Below are 22,173 nucleotides of genomic sequence, written 5' to 3'. Positions count from 1 at the left end.
TGCAACCCTGAGTAGGCCTCACCTTAAACAAACCTCTGGATAGGCCACACCTTATTGTCATCCTGAATCAATCATTTAACATGTTAGGGACAGATTTATGATAGGTGTATGCCTCTTTTGCGCCACTGTGCGTCACTTTTGTGACGCAGTGGCGGTTGAAAAGATTTGCTATGAGGCGACAAAATTATAAAATGATGCATCTAGGCAGATGTGTCATGCTGTAAAAAAACAATGTCGCATGACACCGATGCAGCAGTCATGCAAAAGATGCACCATGTTGCAAGATAGGACTCACTTCATCTGCATCAAGATACTGTTAGTTTAAAATGTATATTTTTAGGACTGTGTAGAGGCATGGAGAAGCAGAGGCTTCTGTAAGTGTCAAAGTTGTTGAAAAACTGTTTGTCCTTCTATTTTTTCCCTTGTCTTTTCTAATTTATTAAAAACATGTTTTAATATTTTTCAAATGTTTGTTCTCTCTTTCACAGATTGAAAGTATAAAAATAACAAATGACTAACTTAACGACAATTATAAGGTAAATGTTTTGTACTCTTTTCGTTATATTTCTATCACATTTAACTTCTATTAGTTCCATTGCTTCATTTCTTTAAGCATCACTTTCCTGCCTTTGCTACTTCCCTCATTCCTTTCTCTATTACTTAATTACTCTACTCCTTCCACTATTTTTCTTAGTCCCTCTCTTCTCATACTTCTTCACTCTTGGTCACTCACTCTGTCTCTATTACTGTCACTGTTTCTGACTGATCAAATTTTTAAAAAAAAAAAGAACAGTAAGTATAAGGGAAGGAAACAGACAGTTATGTTAAAAGAAAGACAGCTATAGGGAGTAAACTAGGGATACTGTTACCCGCAATCCTCTGCTGATGATGTCACTGACCATGTCATGAATGATGTAATATGTGACATCATCAGCAGTGGATTGCGGGTAACAGTATCTCTAGTTTACTCCCCTATAGCTGTCTTTCTTTTAACATAACTGTCTGTTTCCTTCCCTTATACTTACTGTTCTTTTTAAAAAAAAAATTGTTTTGGTTCGCTCCCGGTTCGCGTACCGGCGAGCGAACCGGGAAGCGAACCAAGAGAAATAGAGGTTGGCAGAGTTCCAAATATTCTACCAATTTTTTTATAACGGGGAGGTAGTTCTGAAAAGAACTTTTTTTTATTGTTTTTGTTGTTTTATATTTTTTTAATTATTTTTCTGAATTTTTTTTTACTTTTTCTGTATTTTCTGAACGGTTTTATATTTTTTTGGTTTTTTTTGGGGGGGGGAGAAACGAAAACAATTCATTGTAAAGGGCTCAACAGGAGCAACAAAAAAAAAGAATTTATTGTCTGGGGCGTTTCGGACAAACATGATTCTCGATAGCTCTGTTGATCAGAGTGATGCTACTTTCTCTGTAGCAAATGAACCCATTGCAAAGTATGCAGACTTCCTTTACTTCCCCGAATCTCATTTGTATATTCGGCACCATCTCCCTCCCCTCTGGTCCCGTCACTTCCGGTACAACAGATCTTCTGGCCATAATAGGGGGATTATCTTGTTCGTTACGTAACTGTGCAGCACTGTAGTTGTTAGGATGCCACCTACTCATATGGCGATGCATTGTGTAGTTTCCGTAGCTGTATTTCTTCTCGGTCCCTCTGGACAGTCTATCTTGACATATAAGGCAAGTTACGTACCTTGCATTTACTTTTTTCTGGCCTTTGGGAAATTTAAAAAATTGCCAAATAAAATTTTCTTTCAGGTGAGACCTCCTGGGCTCCTCAGGCAAAAAATGCCTCTCTTCCTGCTCTTCCTCCTCTTCCTCTTCTTCCTCTTCTTGCTGAATTATAACTTCAGCAGGTGGTCCTCTCTTCCTTGGATGTGGTGGAGGTGGTGGGGAAGCACCAGCTGAAGCTACTAAAGAAGCCATTGCTCACTGGTAACAAAGGGTCTTTCTCTCACAAAGATGAAAGTTAGAGTGAGGAAAGAAGGAGGGGTTTTCATCATTTGGGAAAAACAATAGTTCTAAACCAATGAAAAGTGTTAACTTTAGATCACATGACCTAGTCTTACATCATTAGGAAACCAAAAGTGAAATGAACCAATGAAAAGTGTTATTACCAAGTCACATGACCTGCTGTGTTTACGTTACGCGCTTTGCGCCGCGTCCCGGTTCGCTTCCGGGAAGCTGCGCTTCGCGCCTCGCTTCACGTACCGGTTCGCTTCCGGGTACGCTAACGTAGCACGTCATCTGACGTATCACGCGACAACGCGAAACGTCATGCGGACGCGACGCGTCACGATGTTGTTTTCTAACGCGGCAGTTGCGCTAACGGAACGTTTACCGGTTCGCGGACTGGGTCGCGGCATCAAGATGAGCTAACAAAAAAAAAGTATTAAAATTTTTTTATTAATAAACATATAAAATATATTTTTGGATTTAAAGAAGAATACATTTTACAGCTACAGATATTAGCTTTTAAAAAACCATTGAAATTCACTGAAAAAAACATAGGTTATAGACCATATATAGTTAGGAATTAGCATTTACAAAACCTTGAAAATTCACTGAAAAAACCATAGGTTATAGACCATATATAGTTAGGAATTAGCATTTAAAAAACCTTATTTTACTCACACAAAACCATTGAAATTCCATATATAGTTAGTTGTACTAACTATATATCGCGCACCCGCAATCCACTGCTGATCATGTCACATATTACATCATTCATGACATGGTCAGTGACATCACTGATGACATCACTGATGACATCTCAAATGACATCACTGATGACATCACTGATGACATCTCAAATGACATCACTGATGACATCACTGATGACATCTCAAATGACATCAATGATGACATCACTGATGACTACATCCAGTGACTGTATAATTCTGTAAAGTTAAAATATGTCTTACATATTGAAGAATGAGTGGATGTATAAGTGTCTTGATGAAGAATTTAGTAGGGGCATGACTGACTGTATGAGTGACTGATTAAATGTGTCTCACTGAGTGCATGGGTTAATGACTAAACTGTCTTAATTTGTGCATCATTATGTCTGTTGTTCTGTAAACTGCTGCATGTGTTGATCAGTAGCTATATGATTAACTATATGGGTTATTGATTGGTTGCCCAAGCATTTGTATGGGAGACTGAGTGTGTGTGTGGGTGGCTGGGAGGTGTATGACTCTCTGCATAGATGTGTGAGCAGTTGATTGACTAGATGTATGGGTTCAAAAGTGCATGTGGAAACAGCTGTATGGGCAGTTGACTGTGTGCATGAGTGTATTGGTGAGTGAATGGATATCTCAGTGCTACATGTCAAAGTAAGTACATATGTAAAATACAGTACATGTGAGAGTTGACATATATAAATAACTGTGCATAAGAGCCAGTGAATGTGTGAGTGGCTGTATGGATCATTGTGAACTTGTATCCAGGATTGTATAAGTGAGTAAATATGTTTTAGTATATGTTTGAATAAGTAAGGTGTGTATAACTGTATAGTTGAGGAAATGGAGGTGTGATTGATTCTTTGCATGACTGACTAAGTGTCTGAGTAACTCCATGGATGAGTGACAGTCTATGAGTGTCTGTTTACACTGAGTGTATCTAAGGTTATATTAGAGTCTGAAGAGGTTCATCGTATTATCACATGAATGATGTCATCAGTGATGTGATCAGTAATGTCAAATGAGATGTCATCAGTGATGTCATCAGTGATGTCATTTGAGATGTCATCAGTGATGTCATCAGTGATGTCATTTGAGATGTCATCAGTGATGTCATCAGTGATGTCACTGACCATGTCATGAATGATGTAATATGTGACATGATCAGCAGTGGATTGCGGGTGCGCGATATATAGTTAGTACAACTAACTATATATGGAATTTCAATGGTTTTGTCTGAGTAAAATAAGGTTTTTTAAATGCTAATTCCTAACTATATATGGTCTATAACCTATGGTTTTTTCAGTGAATATATATATATTTCCAACAAAGTGTTCGCGCAGAAACCCCATCCGCTTTTGGTGGCGGGCTCAGACAGGGTTGCGAGCCCCAAATATCCAAAAGATCGTTGATACCAGTATAAGAAGAAAGATGTCCAAGCCACTCGTGACCAAGGAGGTTTCCCTCCGAAACGCGTCGAGTGACTGGGCAGTGAAAAATAAAAACACGCTGGCAAGGAATAAGTGGCTTGGACATCGTTCTTCTGATACTGGTAGCAACAATCTTTTGGATATATGTATATATATATATATATATATATATATATATATATATATGTATATATATATATATATATATATATATATATATATATACCTGTATCCAGGATTTTCTGAACAGACACTGTGAATCGCGAAGGGTAATACGGAAATCCACGAATAGAAAGACATTTACATTTGCGGAATAAAAGACGTGAGTCAGGAGACGCTGCACAAACTACAGCGCAATATCAACAATGGCAACGGAGAGGAGCAGTAAACGAAGGGAGGCGGCTGATAAACTGTTTAGCAAAACAATAGTTTCAGGAACCAATTAATCAATGGCACAAACCGCCACTGCAGCACCGAATGATAAGCGGAAGCCCAGGCTGCCTGATCCCATAATGGCCGCCGCCCGAAAAACGCTCCACTTGAAGCACTCCGACCGTCTGGATTTGGCCCCCCCAAGAACATGCAGCCTCCACGGTGGGTCGTCTGTGACCTACTTCATTGAAATGGGGGCCCTGATTCAGAATGGGGGCCCTGGGGTGCAGCACGCATGGAGCCCCGGCTGCCTGACCCTGGAATGGCCGCCAACCTCAGATGCCCGACCTACACTGACAAGAAAATTCCCCCCCAATGAACTATAGTGAACCCCCACGAACCTGCAACCACGGTCTTCACTCTCTGTCCCACCTGAGGCTCAAGAGGAGGATCCTCGTCATCTTGTGCAGGAATCTTCAGACCCTCGGGGGGCAATGCCGAACAGACCCCCCCCAGACACCGAAATAACCCCTCCCGCACCCCCTCAGACACCGAACCTACCCCACCCCCCTGGGCAACGCCTCAAACACTGAACCGGCCCGAGGAGGAGGTGAGCCTGGAAGTGTCTGTTACGGACCCCGCTCAGCGGCACCGCATGGAGAACTCCACTGTGGCGCCTGTGAAGAAACGGACCTGCTTTCTGAATGCCTTGCAGCAGATCCAAGGGAACATTTTACTGAACTACCCTCTACCCCTCCCTGCTCTACTCCTCTCCTCTTTCCTGCCACTAACCTTTGCCCTCACTTGTCCTTGCCCTAGTCCCCACCCTGTTTACCTGTGAATTTCCTGCGTCATTTGAGAGCTAGCTATTTTGTCTGATGCCCGATGGAGCTACCTGGTTTAGCTATAGGGGAGACAGGTCGGGGATTCCCTCCTTGGACGTCACCTACCCAGTCGGTCTTTAGCCAGACTTCCTCTCGTCTCTCCTGTCGTCTCTTCCCGCTTCCACCCTCTATTTATATCTCTACTTCTCTCCTCTCTGAATGTATTGAGAATGAACTATTTTGTCTGATGCCCGATGGAGCTACCTGGTTTAGCTATAGAGGAGATGGGCCGTGGATTCCCTCCTTGGTCGTCACCTACCCAGTCAGCCTTTAGCCAGATTTTATTTAGTCTCTGCTTGTTGTCTCCTCCCCTATCCTCCCTTTCTCACCTTCCCTGTTCCCTCTCCTCCACGCTCCATTTATTTTGCCCGCCATGTTATTTAAATGTTTCCCATTGAGACCTAGCTATTTGGCCATAGCCGCATGGAGCTGCCTGATAGGTATAGAGGAGATGGGTTTTGGGACTTCCCCCTTGACCGTCACCTACCCAGCCGATCTTTGGTCAGATTTTCCTTCATCTTTCTGCCGTTTCTCCTTCCCATCCTGTTTTTCTGCAAACCTCTTCCCTCGACACTTGAGACCGAACTACTTTGTCTGACGCCCGATGGAGCTACCTGGTTTAGCTATAGGGGAGACGGACCATGGATTCCCTCCTTGGTCATCACCTACCCAGTCGATCTTTCGACAGACTTCCTCTCGTTCTATGGTTGTCTCTTCCCTTATTCTCACGTTCTCACCTCACCTATCCCCCACTTCTTTCTTCTTCCTCTCCTCTCTTAATGTATTTCTGATGGTTTAATGTAATGTGTAATTGTTGATCTTTTTCTGTTATACTGTTGAACCACATTGTTGCACTTCCTTTCGTCGCTCCTATCGTCTCCTACCGCATCCTCCCTCTATTTATGTCTCTCCTTCTCCCCTCTCTCAATGTATTGAGACTGAACTTTTTTGTCTGATGCCCGATGGAGCTACCTGGTTTAGCTATAGGTGAGATGGGCTGTGGATTCCTTCATTGGTCTTCACCTACCTAGTCGGTCTTTAGACAGACTTCTTTTCGTCTCTCAGTATTGTCTCTTCCCTTATCCTCCCTCTCTAACCTCCCCTTCCCCCTCCAGTACTTTTCTCTCTCCTTTCTCTCCTCTCCTAATTGTATTGCCTAATTTTGGGGATTTATTGTGTTATTGTTGTTCTTTTTCTGTTACATTGTTGTTTCTCATGTAAAGCGCTCTGATACCTCCGGGTCTAGCCAGCTCTATATAAAACTCTTTAAATAAAACAATACGTGGATGTTTCAAGAGTACCACGAGGCCTTCGCATTTATATTATCCCTACCTTTCAAAACCCAGATCCTGACATGATAAATGAATGGATGAGTAATAATGAAGAATGCTCTATTAACATGTTAAGAATCTTAATTAAATATGCAGAGAAAGAATGCAGTAGATTAAATGAAGAAATAGAGGGGATCACTATGAAATTGAAAGAACTTTATAGCACAGAGGAGTTTGAACAAGAAATGAACAAAATTAGTAAAAAATTGGAAAAAATTGAAGAGGAAATTAAAAATAAGAAATTAACACAATTTGAAAGAGATGAGGCTGATTATAGAAATGGACAAATCCTTACATTCAGCAAGAAATTCGACCACTTAAGAAAAGACACGGCTGACAAAAGCAATCAAGACAGAACATCTTCCTCTAATTCTGCAACAGTTGAAAGGAAGATTGAGGCAAATAACCTAGCTGAAACTGTGCAGGAGACCAACAACTCCTCGGATGCAGATGGAGTAAAAGACCGATTTTTAAAAGAAATTACGCTGATGACAAAAGGAAGGGCACAAAATTTACAGGCCAACAGTGATAGCCCGGGCAGAGGTCGAGGACGAGGAGGCAGAGGAGGAAAAGGGAAAAGCTTTGCCACAAGCAGTACGGAAAACACCCCAGTGGGAATGCTAACGAGGGGAAGACAAGCGAAAAAATGAAGAACCGGATGACAGTGGTAAACCTTTCTAATTATTTGTTCTCTGAAATTGAAATGGATGTTCTATCTAAGGGATTATCATTTTGTCCATCTACAGGTTTTAATTATACTGCGACACGAATTGACCTTTTTAATTTCACTAGAAAACTCAAATTGAAAAAGTGGTTTGCACTCAACAAAAATAGAAGGACACAGAATGTCTCTGAAGTTCCAATAGGTCTGAATGTCTATGACATTGATACATTACAGGTGGTTCAAGAATTGGAAGATCCGGGTGGATTTATTGATGATCCTTTTCTGAACCTTATAAATACAGAAATAGACATTGAAATGAGCAGTGGAAGTAATTTTAAACCAAAATCCACTTTCATCCCCCAGATCAACAACGATGCAATAAATTGCTTTGAAAGAGGGATGAAAAAAGAACTGAAAAATATTGGAAAAAAAGAGGTTTTAAAGGCAAACAAAATTTATCAAAATGTCAAAGAGACGCTATTAAGAACCTGGAGGAACGAAGAGACATTGTAATTAAAAAGGCGGACAAGGGGGGAAATGTGGTGATTTGGCCACTAGCAATGTGTCTGGCTGAAGGTCAGAAACAGTTGTCTGACGGTACTAAATACAGTGTGGTATCAAAGAGTGATTACGAGGCAGCAAATAAGGAAGTGAGGGAGAAGTTGACTGGGTGGCGGGATCAGGGAATACTCGAACAAAATGAATACTTGTTTTTGCACTGTAAAGATCCCAAAATCCCCATCCTATACCACTTGCCAAAAATACATAAAAATGCCACTGTACCACCAGAGAGACCAATAGTGTCATCTCGATGCAGCTCCCTAGAAAATATGTCCAAATATGTAAACCACTTTCTCCAGCCCTTTGTACAAGAATTACCAGTGTACGTTAAAGATACAAGTGATTTTCTGAAGAAAATTAAGGATATTGAGTGGAAACAAGGATACTTGCTAATGAGTATGGATGTCTGTAGCCTCTACTGTAGCATCCCGAAAATGAAGGAGTAGATGCTTGTAGACATTTCCTTAAAGGAAGGTCATTATCATTTCTGTTGCATACAGAAATGATTTTGGAAATGATATCGATCTGTCTGAACAACAATTTTTTCATTTTCAATAAAGTTTTATACAAACAGACCCAGGGGATGGCAATGGGAACCTGCTTCGTCCCCAGCTTTGCAGGTCTATACCTCGGCTGGTGGGAGGAGCAGGTTGTCCGGAACATCACTCAGTATCATGACCATGTCGTCCTCTGGGCTAGATACATTGATGACATTTTCTGCGTTTGGAATGAAAACCAAATGCAGGCAGATGAATTTGTGCAAACATTAAATCAAAACTGCCTTTATCTACAATTTACCGGTGAGACAAGTGAAGACAGGATTGAGTTTTTAGATCTGGAACTAAAAATTGCAAATAACAAAATCTGTAGTAAGTTACACAGAAAGAAAACAGCTGGTAACAGCTTACTACAAGCACAAAGTTGTCACCCTAAAAATCTCATAAACAGCATTCCCTTTGGGGAATTATTGCGTGCGAAACGCAACTGTAGTACAGAGGATGACTACAGGAGAGAAGAACTAGTCATGACACAAAGATTTAGGGATCGAGGTTACAGTCTAACAACTATCAAGTCAGCTGTTGATAAAGTGGCTAAGCTACAAAGAGAAGAACTTTTTATGGAGAAAGAACCCAAACTAAAGAATAATCCGCTTAGGCTTTTTACCACGTACCATAACCAGGCTTGGGAGGCACGGAAAAGTCTGACGAAATTTTGGGAGATCCTGAGAACAGACGAGGATCTAAATGACAACATTGGTTCATATCCTTCATTGACCTTTAGAAAAAATAAATCATTGAGGGATACTTTGATGACCAGCAATATCAAGGAACCAAAGAAACTTAATCCTATACAAGGATTCTTCACCTGCACGAAGTGCAAAGCATGTAAATACAGCCAGAACTGCAAAACAGTAAAACTATGTAGAAAAAAAGCAGCTTTTAAGATTGTGAGACACTTTTCATATGACACAGATTTTGCAGTGTATGCATTAAAATGGCCCTGCAATCTGTATTATATCGGAAGCACCATAAACAAGGTCAAATTGCGCATTCTGGAACATCTACGTGCGATCACTAAAAATGATAAGCAATACCTGGTCGCCTGCCATTTCAGTGTTAAACATAATCAGAATCAAAATCTTCTGAAGTTCTGTGTGCTGGACTCGATCCCACTAAGAGAAAGGGGAGGGAACCGCACGCTTGAACTAAGAAAACTGGAATCTAGACTGATTATAAAGTATAATACAATGAGTCCCTGGGGTCTGAATCAGGATGAAGAAATGTCGATACATTTGAGATAATTTGAACAGTCCTGAGTTGCGCCCGTTCGTTACTGCCTTTCTTTTAATACGTTTTTAACAAGTTTTTGTTATGGTTTTAAAATTAAGGAGTTCTTATGTTTGGTAACATGAGTTGTATTTGGTTTTGTTGCAGAAATGAAGAAAAAATTATTTGGGGTGGTGGCTGATTCCATAAAAAGAACAATGAAATTTAGCTCACTGTAGCATGATTGTCATCTATTGTTATAAAGGTTTATAACTTGAGGTTAACCAGGCACAGAGTCAGGCGCACAGCAAAAGTATAGGCAAAGTTTGAAATAAATCACAAAGTGCTAAGGTGCTTCACAGTGAGAGGGATAGGTTACCAAACTATCCCACAGATCCTAAAGAAACTCCAGGAACATGAAGAAAACTTGAATTCTCACGGAGCACTCAATAATCGATCTCACAATAGTATCGGTAGTGTCAATAAATCCAAGTGATGAACAATGTAAATAAATGTTTATAAGTAAGTCCTGATCGGATGAGAGATCCACTCGATCAGTATCCAAAAGTAACGTGGCACTGGGATACAACGTTCTGTCCAAATCAAAAGTTCCAATTCTGATTTTATTGTAAATCCTCCACTTCAAGAATGATAATAATTCAGCAGCCAACACGTGTTTCGTCAAGCATTGTAATATGCACAATTGACTTCATCAGGGCTGCAACCCAAAAGAAGTAAAATAATATCACTAATTATGTACAAATGACTTTTTATATAAAGCACATAATTGACTTCAATATCTACCTTTAAGGAAAAGCATACGTTATCCCCCACAAGGAGCCAAGAAAAGTTCCAAAATTATATGTGTAAAGAATGAAACAGCACAAAAATTGTGTACCCCAAGCGCCCCAAAAGTATAGGCCCAAGAGAAGAAAGAAATCCAAATGTCATGAAATTATATATCTAATCTATTACCTCAATAGCAGTTTCACTGGTTATAAATTTATAAATCTCAATGTTAATGATTTTATGGGTTCTGTAACAGAGGAATACCACACATAAGTGTCCATATTATTGAAAATCTACAAATACCCATAATATTTCGCACTAGTATACTCACAAACAAAGTATCCAATTAATATCGGTACTACAATGTCCAAGATATCCATAGAATGTAACCATTAGGTATTCAAAATCCAGCGTTATTAAACTTGCATATAGAGATGTCAAGTAACACCTGCGAAACAAAAATATATATGCATTGCCTCAGTACCACAATGTAAGTCAAGCCAGATACTAGGAATAGTAAATATAATAATCTCACCTCCTACTCGGGGTTCTCCATAATATAAGTAGTATGAGATTCAAAGATAAATATAATTTTCCAAGTTAGGCACGAGTACGTGTCCCTATATAAAAAAAGAAAATATAATAAGTCTAAGAGTAAACCGCTATTCCTCAAGCGATACTGATGAATTGATGGCCCTTCTCACATAATCCTTACCCATGTCGAGTGTACGTCCTCCCTCAACCGCGATCTCGGCATCTAGCGTTCTACATGGGCGCCATCTTAGCTTATAAGCCGGAATATTATCTGAAAGTCCCCGCCATCTTGTAATATGCAATTAGTGATACCTTAGTAAGTAATCGTCTAATAGCAGTAAAAATCGCCACCATTATAGTATACAATCCTCAAGTGTACAAAAGAACCACATAAAGAAGGATTCCCGGAAAAAAATCTTCACGGAGATTCCAATCCCGGGCTAAGTAAAGCCACTACCACGATCTCCAGTACCATAGCACAACCTCATGTCATGCTATTATTTATAGAAGAAACGGAACAGTATAATAAAAACATATTATTCAAATTACAATATATGATTTATATTGGGCACCAACGCAAAAAACAAATATAAGAATAAAATCGACTACATTGAAAAGTCTTACCAATAGCAGAATCGAACCGCTAATATCCCTAACTAGTATCCCGAGAGCTAAGCGGTACGCCACATGAGTAATGTTAAATAGTGTGAAATATATTTCAACATAAAGTGTGGCATTCCCATATACAGAAGTTTATGGCTGCCAGACCCGTAATTAGTAACCAATCTAATCTTCTGTGGCTGTGTCATTGTTCAGTATTTCTGCTTGGGCTTAAGAGTATCCATTCTATTAAGTCTGGATACTCTAGACACTGCATTCTCATATCTTGTAAGTTAAAGGAAAAGTCTTGATCTGTTGTACAATTCCTAAGAGCTCTTAGCATTTCTCCATAGGGAATTGAATTAACTTGGCTTCTAGGATGGCAACTATCTGCACGTGAAAGTGCATTACAGCTGGTTTCTTTACGGTACATACGACTGCATAATGCATCACCCTCCACAAAGAGTTCAATATCCAGAAAGGTCAAATGTTTCTTATCAAAGTGTGTCGTGAAGGACATGTTAACCTCATTAGTATTCAAAAAATCAAAAAATGCTTGCAATTCATCTGGGGTCCCACGCCAAATTAACAAGCAATCGTCAATGTATCTGCCCTAATAGTATATATGGTCAATCCAAAGTTTACCCCTTGGGCCCCAGATCCACTCCGCCTCGAAACACCCCATAAAGAGGTTCGCGAAGGACGGAGCGAATCTGGAACCCATCGCGGTTCCGAGCTTCTGTCTATACCAGACATCTTCAAATAAAAAGAAGTTGTTAGAAAGTACAATTCTAGTCATATCCAAATTCATAGCAGTATGGTCAAGGTACTCAATCGGTCTTTGGTTAAGAAAACTCTCCAGTGCCTTAACTCCCATTTCATGATCAATATTAGAATACAAAGCAACCACATCCAGTGTGGCCAGAATCATATCTGATTCCCATGTAATATCATTCATTATATTGAGTATATGTTTAGTATCCTCAATATGTGAGGGAAGGTTCTGCACTTAAGGTCTTAGATAATAATCAATAAATTGAGATAATTTCTCAGTTGGCCCACCAATGCCCGATATAATGGGCCTCCCTGGTGGCCGTTGACGGTTCTTATTAATTTTAGGTAGACTGTATAAACATGGGGCTCGTGGGAATTCAACACGTAAATAGACATATTCATCATGGTCAAGCAGAGAGTAATCATACCAACCCTAGATGGATTATGAAATTGCGTGCAGTTGAAGAGGGATTGAATCTTGACTCTGAACTACAATTCTTCCTGGGGGATTAAAATAGTATCAGTTATATATCCCTGTTTTATTATTATCTGAGTGAGAAATGAAGACTTATATTATGAATTCTGCAAGATTGTATGTATATATAGTAGTAATGGATTCTGTATAAATAATCTCTTGTAAATTCAATCTATATATAATGGCTGATGTTCCTTTATATGCAGTGTTTCTGAAGACAATAAGATCATAATCAGTATAGATATGTGATTTATACCATGCTAGTATGTGATAGCACTTTTGACAAAAATAGGGGACATGCGTTGTTCTTGAAGATAATAAAATCATAATTAGTATGATAGCACTTTTGATAAAAATATGGGACAATTATCGGTTAACATGTATAATGTACGTGTTTTCTTCTCATCTCTTTCTCTTGTGCTATCAACCATCTGTCTCGCTTATCGGTATTGTTTTCCTTGACTTAACTTGAATGATGGTAGATCTGTATATGGGAATGCCACACTTTATGTTGAAATATATTTCACACTATTTAACATTACTCATGTGGCGTACCGCTTAGCTCTCAGGATACTAGTTAGGGATATTAGCAGTTCGATTCTGCTATTGGTAAGACATTTCAATGTAGTCGATTTTATTCTTATAATTGTTTTTTGGGTTGGTGCCCAATATAAATCATATATTGTAATTTGAATAATATGTTTTTATTATACTGTTCCGTTTCCTCTATAAATAATAGCATGACATGAGGTTGTGCTATGGTACTGGAGATCGTGGTAGTGGCTTTACTTAGCCCGGGATTGGGATCTCCGTGAAGAATTTTTTACGGGAATCCTTCTTTATGTGGTTCTTTTGTACACTTGAGGATTGTATACTATAATGGTGGCGATTTTTACTGCTATTAGACGATTACTTACTAAGATATCACTAATTGCATATTACAAGATGGCGGGGACTTTCAGATACTATTCCGGCTTATAAGCTAAGATGGCATCCATGTAGAACGCTAGATGCCGAGATCGCGGTTGAGGGAGGACGTACACTCGACATGGGTAAGGATTATGTGAGAAGGGCCATCAATTCATCAGTATCGCTTGAGGAATAGCGGTTTACTCTTAGACTTATTATATTTTCTTTTTTTATATAGGGACACGTACTCGTGCCTAACTTGGAAATTATATTTATCTTTGAATCTCATCCTACTCATATTATGGAGAACCCCGAGTAGGAGGTGAGATTATTATATTTACTGTTCCTAGTATTGGGCTTGACATTGTGGTACTGAGGCATGGCATATATATTTTTTTTTCGCAGGTGTTACTTGACATCTCTATATGCAAGGTTAATAACGCTGGATTTTGAATACCTAATGGTTACAATTTATGGATACCAAACACAAAAGAGGTCCCAGGGGTAAGTTTAAGGACCCTATCTGTTAAGCCCCCTGAACAGAATTGACACCAACCTAGAATTAACAGAGAGTCCAACATGAACAATGTACCTAAATATACAAGAAAAAAGGGAGTAATTTTAACTAAAACGAGTTCCCATCAGTCCACCATCGAGACCGCCCTTCATCATCTGGGATCTCTTATGCATATATAAATCACAATCAGGGGTAAAAAAACCTGTGCTGGCGGGTAAATACACCATGCGCAGGAAAAACTCAGTGTTGATACTGATGTGAAAAGAATGGCGTTTCTAGTGGTGAACTGAATAGCAGTGCTTAGAAAAATGTGAATTCGTGAAAAGAAAGAGAAGAAGGCTCTAAAATTAGGTCGTGATCGGGAAAACAATTTTAATAAGCACCCTCACACACCTAAATCAATAAAAACAGTGCAAATTAGTGGTTTAACAAATGTCCACTAAAAAGAATGTAAGGTCGACATGTTTCTGCAGACAATGGGGTCTAAAGATCCCCTGCTGCTTCTTCAGGACCATTAAATGCTACTGCTACATTAAATAACGTAAACCATATCACCTGATAGTGTATGTGTTATCATCTTCTCATCCTATAATTTAGGAGGAAAATAGTATATATGAAGGTACAGTGTCAAGAATTCAATTAAAACAACATAACATGCACATTGTGCCCTAGGTTGTAATGTTATGTAGAATGTGCTAGTCATAAGCAAATATTGACCAACATCTAGACCGTCAGAATCGGTCATAAATCACTAATTTAGTAAGTTTTGCAAGTATAAATTCACTCACCCACGTGATGGGAAGGAACAGCTCCACCTCACCTGGCACGAGCTCAGGTAGTGGATGCACCGCACTATGAAAGAAACAATAAATAAAAGATGTATCTACATCTATATACAATCCTTAGTCAAACCCGTCTCAGCATGCGCCACACCCGCGTCACACACCCACAGATGCCAGGGAACCTCACCTGGTCGAGTTTACTATTTAACACAAAATGGTAGTAGTGGTCATTAGACCCAAAAAGCCAATAGTAGCCGGTCCACGCATCACCCACACACTGACTCACCTCTCCGTCGGTGCACCGGTCGTCCCTCTAAGCTCTCTCGTAGGGAGGAACCGACTCGGTGCACCCGCGAGGTTTATATGGCTGACTCTCTTCCGCACTCGGCGTCGGGCATGTTCAGACGTGCCTAATGCGTCATGACGTCGGGCGCGCTGATGCTAATAGGCGCGCTGATAGTATCGGGAAATGTAGTTTACAGAGCCTATTGACACATATTGGCGGTTCGAATCCTCAGTTGGGGACATAAAAGATTTAGGGTAGTAGTAAATGGTTTTAAAATTTTTCTACTGTTAGTGTAATTTCTTACCAATAATAATCCGGAGCACAGAAATTGCTAGCCGGATTTATATGGCACAAAGTAAAAAGAGACCGAATGGAGTAGGGATGGACCATGTTCCTAATTGTTCGGTCAAATATCAGCCTCTTCCAACGCGCCTGGTGTGTGATAGCATCAGACTCGTTGTACATGGTAGACACACTGTTTATGTCGGGAGATATAGTTCCCGTAGGCCAAGATATCCCACCTCCAGGGTTCGAATCCTCATCGGGGGACGAAAAATTATCGTCAGTTTGTAAATAATTAATAATTGAATCCCAGTTGTTATGATTACTAAAATAATCAACCAGGACGTGAGCAAACCAAGGCATAAAAAACACAAGTCATAAAAAACATTACCCAGAATCTTATGGCACAATAAGAGAAGGGCCAAAAGAGGTATATTCCTATTCCTTCGCTCAAATGGTAAGAGACAGTTGGACCTGCTCATAACCCATACGACAATATATATGAGAAGTAGACCACATATTCTCGTGAAATCAATGGTGACAAAATCACTTATGCCTGTCGCTCCTTTAAGCGATATGTACTAGGATTAGCCATATCATATCTCACAATCAGATATGACTATTATCAATGGTGATATCCAGAGTCCATTGTCAAGTAGTATCGCAGTGTTCACGGAAAGGCTAGCAATTAAAGAGACATCCATGGGATTTCTTCATTCAGCCCACATTTATCGCTGCGAAGTCTGTAAACCCATTTTTGTTCACATTTGAACAGGAATTTCGAAATGTCGATTACAGAGGGTGGAATCCACGGTTGGTCTAATACCGTCCATGCAATGTCAGTAGGTTGGTGGCCCACTTGCAAGAAATGATTCGTCATTTTTGTGGCTTGTTTACAGCAACGAATCGAACTTTTATGCTCCGAAATTCTGAGCTTAATTTTTCTAGTGGTCATCCCCACGTAGTTCAGTTTGCAAGGACAGGTTATTAAATAGATCAAGTTCGAACTATTACAGTTTGTAAACCGTCTCAGTTGCCATGGTCTGTTGGTGCCTATGTCTATGGTTAATGTTTTGGTGGTTTGGGGGCAAGCCGCACAGCTACCGCAGGGATGATGTCCAGTAACTGAGGGCATATTCCACAACGTACCAATTGCCCGTGGAAGCATAGTTTTAGGTCTAGTGTGGACCAGCTGGTCTCTCAGATTTTGGCCTCTCCTAAAGGCAAACAATGGAGGAGGTATAGAATCGGTGCCTGTCTTGAGGATCTTCCAGTGTTTTTTAACAATTTTCTGGACTTTGTTAGAGAGTGTGCTGTATGTATTCACACATGTAATTCTCTCTTGCTGGGTTTTCGGGGGTGCCGGTTCTAACAAACACTCCCTGTTATTATTGGCAGCCCGCTTTTTGGATTGCTTGACGAGACGTTTCGGATATTTCTTGTCTTGCAAATTTCTCTCTAGGGCTAGAGAGTGTGTGCCGAAAGCCATTTTGGTGGAACAATTCCTCTGGATACGGAGGAATTGCCCAAAGGGCAAGTTATCCCTTAATGCCCTAGGATAGAAACTATCATAGCTAAGCAAGGAGTTCCTTGCCATTGGCTTTCGGTACAACTCAGACTGTAAACCACCTCCTGATGCCGAAATTAACAAGTCCAGGAATGCTAGTTGATGTTTGTCAAACTCTATGGTAAACCTCAGATACTGATTTCTCTCATTCAACCAGGTATGGAATTGGCGGAGTTCGTCTTCCGTTCCCCGCCACACGACCAAAATGTCGTCTATATACCTTTTCCACACTCGCAGACACTGAAGATGGGGGTTAGTGTCTGCGAGTACGTGTGTTTGTTCAAAGGTATGAACATACAAGTTAGCGAGACTGGGAGCAAAAACACTTCCCATGCTCGTCCCGCTAACTTGTAAGTAGATGGATTCTTCATACTGGAAGAAATTCTCAGTCATGGCGATGGTCGCCAAAGTCATGATAAAACTGACCGGAGTGATTGAATTAAGATCTCTGGTGGTTAAAAGGGCTTCAATGGCTTCTAATGTCTCAGATTGTGGGATTGATGTGTATAAACTCTCCACATCAAAGGACACTAAGAAGTCGAGATCTGCATTAAATTCAATATCAGGCAAAATCCTTAGGACATCCTTAGTGTCCTTCAGGAAAGTGGGCATCTCCCGCACGATAGGCTGCAGGAAATAATCTACAAAAGTAGATAAAGGTTCCAACAATGAACCAATCCCCGATATGATGGGTCTACCGGGGGGGGCGTTGTGGCTTGTGCACTTTTGGAAGTGTATAGAAGTACGGCATTTTTGGATTGACCGTGCGTAGATATTGGGATTCCTTCTCTGTAATCCATCCTTCCGCAAGGCCTTCCTCAACAATATGGCCTATGACTATGATCAACCTGTCAGTAGGGTCACTGTCGAGCTTGCGATACGCCCTAGTGTCATTAAGCTGGCGCATGCATTCTTCACGATACATATCCACGTCCATTAGTACAGTAGCCCCACCTTTATCGGCTGGTTTAATTACCACTGATGCCAAATTTGCCAATGTCGTAACTGCCTCCTGTTCAACTTTGGACAGGTTGACAAAACAATTCTGGGGTTGGAGGTACAACTGACTCAGGTCATGGTCCACGGCTTCTTCAAAAGCCTGTACCTTAGCCGGTAACCCTGCTATACTAGGGTTAAAAGTAGATGGTCTCTTAAGGCCTGTGTTCTCTGTGTCTCCACCTTGTGTTATGGTTGTCTTATTGGCAAACAAATAGTGAAGCCTGATTTTACGATAGAATTTTGCCATTTCTGTTTGTATAAGAAACGGGTCGCCCTTATTAGTTTTCACAAAGCCTAGTCCTTTAATTAGGACCAGTTCTTCGGTGTCAGTCAGAACATGTTTGCTTAGATTTATCACGAGGCTGACGTTCCTGCTTGTTCCCTCGGGATCTTTTTGCCGTCTCTCAGGTCCATAGTTGCTGGAGGAAGATTCCAACGCACTTGGCCTTGTTGTTGACTTCTCCGTCTGCCTCTCGGACGCCCGAAGCCCTGTCCTAAAAAAGGCTGCTGGTAGAAGTCTGGGTATGGTTGTTGTGGTCCAAAAGGACCTGGCGGGGGAAACGACGGTGGACCCCAAGATGAGGGTTGCCACCATGATGGAAAAGGAGGTTGGGTATAATAGGAATTATAACCCCTTCGGTTTCTCCTATTGTTACCTCGCCCTCTCAAACCCGCTTTAGTGCTGCCTTGGTTAGAGGAATCTGAGTCTGTAGAAGCCTCATCTGAATTTGACGTGCCATACGTTGATCCCAACCGGCCATTGTTGTTAAAAGCCGCCGGTACATAGTTATCCCCCGTATATGGATATACGGTCTCTGCAGAGAACTTGGCCAAATCTTTTTTAAATTTCTCAAGTTTCTGCGCCAAAATAGAATCCCTCAGATCTTTGCTGGCTTTGTTCCCTTCATCCTGTCCTTTACTGAACACTTTACTGGTAAGAGTTGCCCTGATCTGGCCCTCTAGAGTTTGGATTTCCACCAATATTTCATCGGCTTTCTTTTTGGCAGTTTTGATAATCAGCACTAGCCAATCTCGCGTGCACTTCCACGCGATGAGGTACCAGTCTCTGCAGAAATCCTTATTGTCCAGGAACAAGCGGGGGGCGTTGTTAACGATTAGCCCACTAGGGGCACAATTACCCCTGAGGTATTCTGCCATGATGATGCCATGGACACAGACCCTTGCCTGATTTTTCTTAAGTACAAGGACTTTGGCCCATCCATCATCACTAGTTAATGGGACCGATGGTATTGTATCCAATATGCTCGGATTCTCGGCCAGTATAGAGTCAATTTCAGCATCATCAAAAGCTAAGCCAGGATTGGTGGCCATGGTTACTGTAGGAGAACACTAGATGCTAGCACACGCCCAACCGATGTGAACCAGGAATGTATTTATAACAAAAGTGAAAAGTTACAAAAATAAAAATAAAAATAAAAATAACAAGTTGCGGTGCAACAATTACAATCAAGACCTGCAACCAGAGCTGCACAAAAGCTACCAAACACAAAAGAGGTCCCAGGGGTAAGTTTAAGGACCCTATCTGTTAAGCCCCCTGAACAGAATTGACACCAACCTAGAATTAACAGAGAGTCCAACATGAACAATGTACCTAAATATACAAGAAAAAAGGGAGTAATTTTAACTAAAACGAGTTCCCATCAGTCCACCATCGAGACCGCCCTTCATCATCTGGGATCTCTTATGCATATATAAATCACAATCAGGGGTAAAAAAACCTGTGCTGGCGGGTAAATACACCATGCGCAGGAAAAACCCAGTGTTGATACTGATGTGAAAAGAATGGCGTTTCTAGTGGTGAACTGAATAGCAGTGCTTAGAAAAATGTGAATTCGTGAAAAGAAAGAGAAGAAGGCTCTAAAATTAGGTCGTGATCGGGAAAACAATTTTAATAAGCACCCTCACACACCTAAATCAATAAAAACAGTGCAAATTAGTGGTTTAACAAATGTCCACTAAAAAGAATGTAAGGTCGACATGTTTCTGCAGACAATGGGGTCTAAAGATCCCCTGCTGCTTCTTCAGGACCATTAAATGCTACTGCTACATTAAATAACGTAAACCATATCACCTGATAGTGTATGTGTTATCATCTTCTCATCCTATAATTTAGGAGGAAAATAGTATATATGAAGGTACAGTGTCAAGAATTCAATTAAAACAACATAACATGCACATTGTGCCCTAGGTTGTAATGTTATGTAGAATGTGCTAGTCATAAGCAAATATTGACCAACATCTAGACCGTCAGAATCGGTCATAAATCACTAATTTAGTAAGTTTTGCAAGTATAAATTCACTCACCCACGTGATGGGAAGGAACAGCTCCACCTCACCTGGCACGAGCTCAGGTAGTGGATGCACCGCACTATGAAAGAAACAATAAATAAAAGATGTATCTACATCTATATACAATCCTTAGTCAAACCCGTCTCAGCATGCGCCACACCCGCGTCACACACCCACAGATGCCAGGGAACCTCACCTGGTCGAGTTTACTATTTAACACAAAATGGTAGTAGTGGTCATTAGACCCAAAAAGCCAATAGTAGCCGGTCCACGCATCACCCACACACTGACTCACCTCTCCGTCGGTGCACCGGTCGTCCCTCTAAGCTCTCTCGTAGGGAGGAACCGACTCGGTGCACCCGCGAGGTTTATATGGCTGACTCCATATTGTGTTTTGATCTCCCCTGACCCGCCTCTCTGATCCCGCCTCCCTGCTGACCCTCCCACACACGAATAGCTGACTCCCCTCAGCCCAAGCCCAGCTGTGACCGCCTGGATTCTGTCCGGAACGGTTGCTCCCCCACGCTCCCTGCTCGATCTATCTGCAGCCCTTACAGCCCGCAGCTGAAGCCTCTTGCACCCTCGACCTCCCGACTGCTCCTGGTATCGTAGCCTCAGATCGCATAGTAGCGCTTTGAAGCTCTCACTCTGGAAGCGCTTTAGAAACCTAATTGTATCATCTGCCTCGCGCTCTGTGCATAGTCGCGCTTTGAAGCTCTCGCTCCTGCAGCGCCTTGAAAACTGCATTGTATCATCTGCCTCACGCTCTGTGCTTCTTTCACTAGACTAATTGCGCTTTGAATATCATTAGCGTGTAGCGCTTAGGAATCCCAACTGTGCTCATTGAATTAGCGCTGTGTATTTTCTCTTTACATCTGTGTTGTGTAACGCTTCCAAGGTTGGTTGCTCTGTGGATAGCGCTTTAAGTGTACACATTGTGCAGGATTTAAGTGCCCTTGATAGCTTGCTGGCGAGCATTGTATTGTGCCTTCGCTGTTTGTTTTCACTTTCATCCCTCCATTTTGTGTTTTGATCTCCCCTGACCCGCCTCTCTGATCCCGCCTCCCTGCTGACCCTCCCACGCTCTGCCCCCTCCACTGTCCATTTATGTCAGATGGTCCCACGCGCAGCGTCCACGCGCTACGGCCTCGCCGAAGGTGCGCCAAAGGTAAGCCCGTCTACGCCCGTCCGCGCCTGGACCGCGCCCAGCGCCAGAGCCCCTGGTCCTCGTAATGCCCACCCCTCCCGCATTACTTACGATGTCACCACCCTCCTAGCCCTTAACCCTGGCCGCTCCCCCATCTGCGTCCAAGCCGCTCCTGGACGCACCCATGGACCCTTTTCCTGCTACTCCTGCAAGTTCGACGACACCAAGAACAACTCCTCATCTACGAACACACAACAGATATCCGATCCCAACCACCTACAATGCTTCCTGCTCAACACCCGCTCGGTCCACAGACACGCCATTGACCTCTGGAATCTACTCGACACCATCTCTCCGGACGTCGCTTTCCTAACAGAAACATGGATGAATGCCTCTTCAGCCCCAGACATCACCATTGCCATCCCGGAAGGCTATAAGATCATTCGCAAAGACCGTACCGGCCACACAGGAGGAGGCATCGCTATCGTCTATAAGAAATCCATC

Source organism: Lissotriton helveticus, chromosome 8, assembly GCF_964261635.1.
Source record: "Lissotriton helveticus chromosome 8, aLisHel1.1, whole genome shotgun sequence".
NCBI classification, from domain to species: Eukaryota; Metazoa; Chordata; class Amphibia; order Caudata; family Salamandridae; genus Lissotriton; species Lissotriton helveticus.
The sequence above is the reverse complement of the archived record's forward strand: the minus strand, read 5'-3'. Positions refer to the sequence as shown.